Here is a 5,968-nt window from a genome sequence, read left to right as displayed (position 1 = left end):
CCAAAGTAATTTATGAAAAACGTTTTCAGGTTTTAAAAATAAAATAGAGTGACGTTCGTCAACTGAGTTTTAAGGTGAAAGTATTTATCACAGCCAGGAGAATTTGTTAAAGTACAAGGAAGGGGTTCAGAATCACGCAGAGCAAACAGATGCAAGTCATTGTGTCGCGAGAGAGTCCGCCACGTGACCTGTCTCAACTACAACGGTGGCAACATCTCTATGAAGTTGTTTCTAAAGCAAAAAAAAACCCACGTCTTTTTTTTAATTCCGTTATTTTTTTTTGTAGTTGTTGTTCTCTCTGTTTCTCTGTCTCTCTGACCCTCTCTTTGTGTCTCTCTTTCTTTGTATTTCTCTCTGTCTCTATCCCTCTTATTTGCTCTCTCTGTTTCTCTGTTCTCTGTCTCTCTCCTTTTATCTCTTCCTCTCTTTTTTCTAAGTCTGTCTTTCTATCTCTTCCTGGACATCTCTGTCTCTCTCACACCTTCTGTCTCTGTCTCTCTCTGTCTCTCTCTCTGTCTCTGTCTCTCTGTCTCTCTCTTTCTCTCTCTCTCAAATAAAGTGTATTATCATCCAAACCCAAAGTATATGGTAATGTCAGAACTGGTGCTTGGAAATCAGTACCTTACAGTCATGTTGTAGGCAACTAATGATAGATAATATGAAGCATATGGGTACATATTACAACATTGGTATTAAAGGGACATACCCTAGTTTCAACCCGTAAAAATTAACACTAAGTTTATTTAATCTACAAACCTGTATCACATGTGAATAAAGTTACAATTGAGTGAAACATGAGTCTGTGACTTTGAAATGTTGAAATACCCTCTAAAAATAGACTAAAACTCGACTCCATAACTGTTACTTCTCAGACGCACGCGCGTTTTTAAAAATATGAGAAATGCATTTTGTGATATTAAAAACATCAGGATGACCAAACACACTTCGAATGTACGGAAACTGATATCTAAACCATAAAATCTAAGTAAAGTATGATTTCAGTTTAAAAACGAGGGTATGTCCTTTATAGGGACTGCCCTGCTGTTGTAAGGTGTATCCGTCTAACAGCCCTTTTGGCGACTAAAACTACATTGTTTCTGTTTAGAATACCAGTGTCTGTATATCCAATGTGTTTGCGGTGTTTAAAGCAGCCATGTTTCATTTTAAATATTTTTTTCGTGCGTATGAAATTATTGGAAGGTAAAATCTGATTTGGGCTACTCCAAACTTTAGGACAATAATAATAATAAAAACATCTTGTTTATATAGATACCGATATTCTAAATATAAAAACCATCATCTATCTAATTCTAATAATAAAAAATCAAAAAATCTGTTGATTGAAAACATATCACAATGGCAGCAAAGAGGTCAGGGCAGGTCAGGTCAGGGCAGGTTAGGTCATAGGTTTTAACGTGCACATTCAGAAGAAGCTGTTATAGGGCACGCCTGCCTACCTGACTTTCGTCGGCTCGTCCGTCCAGGACAGGAAAAGGCCGCAAAATCTGGGTAGTCCCTTTAAACATGGTTTTAAGTCATATAGGGTTAAAAATGAATACCGGCCTCGGCGGCGTCGTGGTTAAGCCATCGGACACAAGGCTGGTAGGTACAGGGTTCGCAGCCCGGTACCGGCTCCCACACAGAGGGAGTTTTAATGACTCAATGGGTAGGTGTAAGACCACTGCACCCTGGACTAACTAACCCACTGTCCTGGACAGACAGCTGAGGTGTATGCATGACAGCGTACTTGAACCTTAATTTAGTATAAGCACGAAAATAAGTTAAAATGAAATAAAATAATGACTTTACAAGCTTTTATCCGTTACAAGTTATTTTTTCCTTTTTTTTTAACGTAAAGCAATGCAATACATATATTTATTTTAACTTTGTACCTTTTCCTGTTTTACCTTTAACAATTATTTCTGAGGACGTTTCATGTTTAAAATAGGTCAACGAGGGTAGTTCTCAATCGTGCCGGCTAGCACCATATACCGTATTTCTGTCTGTGACAGTCTGCACCATTTAATTATATCCACCACGGATCAAACGAGCGGTGTCTGACGAGTTTACTTAGAGTTTTAGGAAAAACAAATGAACATTTTAAATAACTCGACTTCGCGCGGGCGCTACACCCATAGTTGATCTACAATGAGATTTATATTTGTCTGATGGGGAAGAATTTAAATTCCGGGTTTAAATTGGAATGAGAAACACGTGGATTGAAGATTTATTTTTATGCCACGTGTTGTTTGGAAATTCAAGAGAATGTCTGTTTAGTAACTATCGGGAGGAATCGGAGAAATGCGGTAAATGTAATTCGACAGTATTAGTAGTGTTCGTATGTTTCCGAAATCGGAGAAATCCATATTAGGATTGATAGAATAGAACAGGACAGGACAGGACAGAACACGACAGAACAGAACAGAACTGAACTGGACTGGACTGAATTGAACTAACTGAATTGAATTGAAATGAACTGAACTGAATTGAATTGAATGAACTGAACTGAACTGAACTGAACTGAACTGAAATGAATTGCAATTTGAATTTATAAAAAACAGAGTGTCTTATATACACGTTAATGTTAACGCCATCGATACAGCCATCCGGCCTCCGTGGTGTCGTTGTTAGGCCATCGGATACAAGGCTGGTAGGTACAAGGTTCGCAACCCGGTACCGGCTCCCACCCAGAGCGAGTTTTAACGACTAAATGGACAGGTGTAAGACCACTACACCCTCATCTCTCTCACTAACCACCAACAACTAACCCTCTGTCATGGACAGTCAGCCCAGATAGCTGACGTGTGTGTGTGCCCAGGACAGCGTGCTTGAACCTTAATTAGATATAAGCACGAAAATATGTTAAAACGAATTGAAATGAAATGATACAGCCACATAATATTATAGCCTATAGCGGTTGTGCCAAGCTAGTCTGTTTTGTTTTGTTTTGTCAGCTATATATACTTATATTTGGGCTTTATGTTCAGGGGCTGTTATAGCGCAGAGACAAAAACATTTTTTGTTTGTCCTGGGCCGCCCCGTTCCACGAAGCGATCTTAGCCCTGAGATCAACTTAAATGCATAGGGTAGCTATGCCCTTATGGTAATCTTAGGGCTAAGATCGCTTCGTGGAACGGGGGCCAGGACATTAGACACACACATAATATCGATGATGATCAGATGAATAGTGGAGCCTCGGTATTTCCATTTCAGTATGGGACTACTTGACAGGGCCGTGCTCCACGCTTGCTGTCAGTTGAGCTATCTCGGTATCACCCGAGCCCGGAATACACGGAACCTGCAGTGTATGTCGGGTAATCATACATTAGGAAGATACACACATTTTCACATATTTGGGAGAAACTCGGTGTATTTGGCCATACACGTTCCCAATGGGGCTGGATTTAGCTCAGCCGGTAGAACACTCGCATGAGATGCGTGCGTCGCAGGATCGAACCACCTCACCGGAATGGGTTTTGTCTCGTTCCAATCAGTGAACCACGACTGATCAAACGCCGTGGTATGTGCTTTCCTGTCTGTGGTAAAGTGGACATAAAAGATCCCTTGCTGCTAATGGAAAAATGTAGCGGGTTACCTCTGATGACTACGAGTCAGAATTACCCTTCTTTTTTTCTTTTTTTTACATCAAATAGCCGATGATTAATTAATCAGTGATTGATTAATGTGCTCTAGTGGTGTCGTTGAACCAAACAAACTTTTACGTTCCCTTCCTAGTCACGCTGATGACGTTTCATTGACCCCCCGTAAAAGGTTCTTTGTTAACGAACATTCATTCGCAAGTATACGTTACTATTTATTACTCATATTACGGTTTAGGAATAATAGCCATGTATGGCTTGGCACGGCAGTCCCCTGTCCTGAGTCAGACCCCCGATCCTATCGGAGGCCGGACTCGGGATAGGCGTGTTCGAAACCCTAGTGGTATATGGACACGTTAAACCAGTTACTAAGCTAAGCTAAGCACGGCAGTTGCTATACGACTTTTAGTTTAACTGGTGCAACCAATGCCATGCCTAACAGGCGTTTAAGAGGGGGTGGTGAGGTGGTGGAATGGGGTGGTGACAGGGTTTTGAAAGGGTGGAGAGGGGTGGACAGGGGGTGAGGGGTGGAGAGAGGGTGGAGAGGGGTGGTGAGGGAGTGGAGAGAGGATGGAGAGTGGGTGGAGAGGGGGTAGAGATAGGGTGGAGAGGGGATGGAAAGAGGGTGGAGAGGGGGTGGAGAGGGAGTGGAGAGGGAGAGTTGATCCCTAGCAACTATATGAAAAAAATAGCCTTTTTAATCTGAAAGCGTTCTACCAACCCCAAATAAACAAACTTTCAGAAAAAGGGTCCACCGAGGGGATTTGATCCTTCGACCCAAACACCGCAGTCGAGATCTCCACAGGCTAAGAAAAATTCACCCTCCCCACCTCCCCCCGCACCACTAGCTGGAGATTACATTACAATAATGTGCTCTGAGGGCGTGCAGGGACCCATTCACCGCCCTTCCCCTTCCCTTGCCCCGTTATTCTAGACCAACCACGGCCTTGTACTGTCCTGAAAACCCCCCAAAACCACAACAAAAACAAACAAACAACCCTTTCTATGTTAGCCCTTAGTCATCTGCGTGAAATGTAAACTTTATTAGATCACTAACTGAGTGGAAACATTGTCAATGTTGGTAACTTGAGACTGACAGACCGACTGACAAACTGACGGAGTCACTGCATTTAATATATCTGATACCTCCAGCCAGTGATGCCGTGAAAACGAGGCTAATGTATGCAAAATGTCATTGGGGGACCTTCAAGGTCAGTTAAGCTGTTCTAGTCTTGACATAAATGAATGGATACGGATGGATGGATGGATGGATGGATGGATGATGGATGAATAAATGAATGAATGCATGAATGAATAGGTGGGTGGATGGACGGATGGATGAATGGATAAATAAATAGATGGGTGAATGGCTGGGTGGATGGATAAATAAATGGATGGAAGGAAGGAAACGATTGATTTAACGACGCAATCAACACATTTTAGTCACGGTTATATGGCGTCGGACATATGGTTAACGACCACACAGATATTGAGAGAGGAAACCCGCTGTCGCCACTTCATGGGCTGCTCTAAATGGATGGATGCATGAATGAATGGATAAATGAACGAATGGATAGATGGATGGACGGATAAATGAATGGATGGATGGACGGATGAACGAATGAAATAATGAATGGGTGGATGGATGGACTGATGAATAAATGTGAATGAATAAATTAATGATGAAAGAATTAATTAATAAATGAATGAATGTTTAGCGACATATATCAGGCACTGGGCGTCAGAAATGGATGTAAAATTAATGATAAACATACAACAATTCCATAATTATTAATAAAACAGTGTAAACAGTTGTGAAAAATGACATCCTTAAAAGACTCATTGATGCATACCAGCATAACACGATAAAAATAAGTTTCTTAACACAACAAACGAAACGTGTTGTAAGTAAAACTATGTTAATGCACACCAAATTACTGACACTAAACACAATGCATCACAGACAAAACATTTTAAAACGAAAAACAACAATTATCAAATTAATTAAGCTGAACAAAACGTGGAATTGGTCATGTACAAAATATATAGTTTAGGGCGGGACGTAGCTCAGTCGTACAGCGCTCTTTTGCTGCGCGGTCGGTCTGGGATCGATCCTCGTCGGTGGGCCCATTGGGCTATTTCTCGTTCCAGCCAATGCACCAAAGGCCGTGGTATGTGCTATCCTGTCTGTGGGATGGTACATATAAAAGATCCATTGCTGTTAATCGAAAAGAGTAGCCCATGAAGTGGCGACACCGGGTTTCCTCCCTCAATATGTGTGGTCGTAAATAAAATGTATTGAGTGCGTCGTTAAATAAACCATTTCCTTTCCTTCCGATTTGATCTTTTAAGTACAATTTCAGTCGTCA

Source organism: Gigantopelta aegis, chromosome 15 (genome assembly GCF_016097555.1).
Source record: "Gigantopelta aegis isolate Gae_Host chromosome 15, Gae_host_genome, whole genome shotgun sequence".
NCBI lineage: Eukaryota > Metazoa > Mollusca > Gastropoda > Neomphalida > Peltospiridae > Gigantopelta > Gigantopelta aegis.
The sequence above is the reverse complement of the archived record's forward strand: the minus strand, read 5'-3'. Positions refer to the sequence as shown.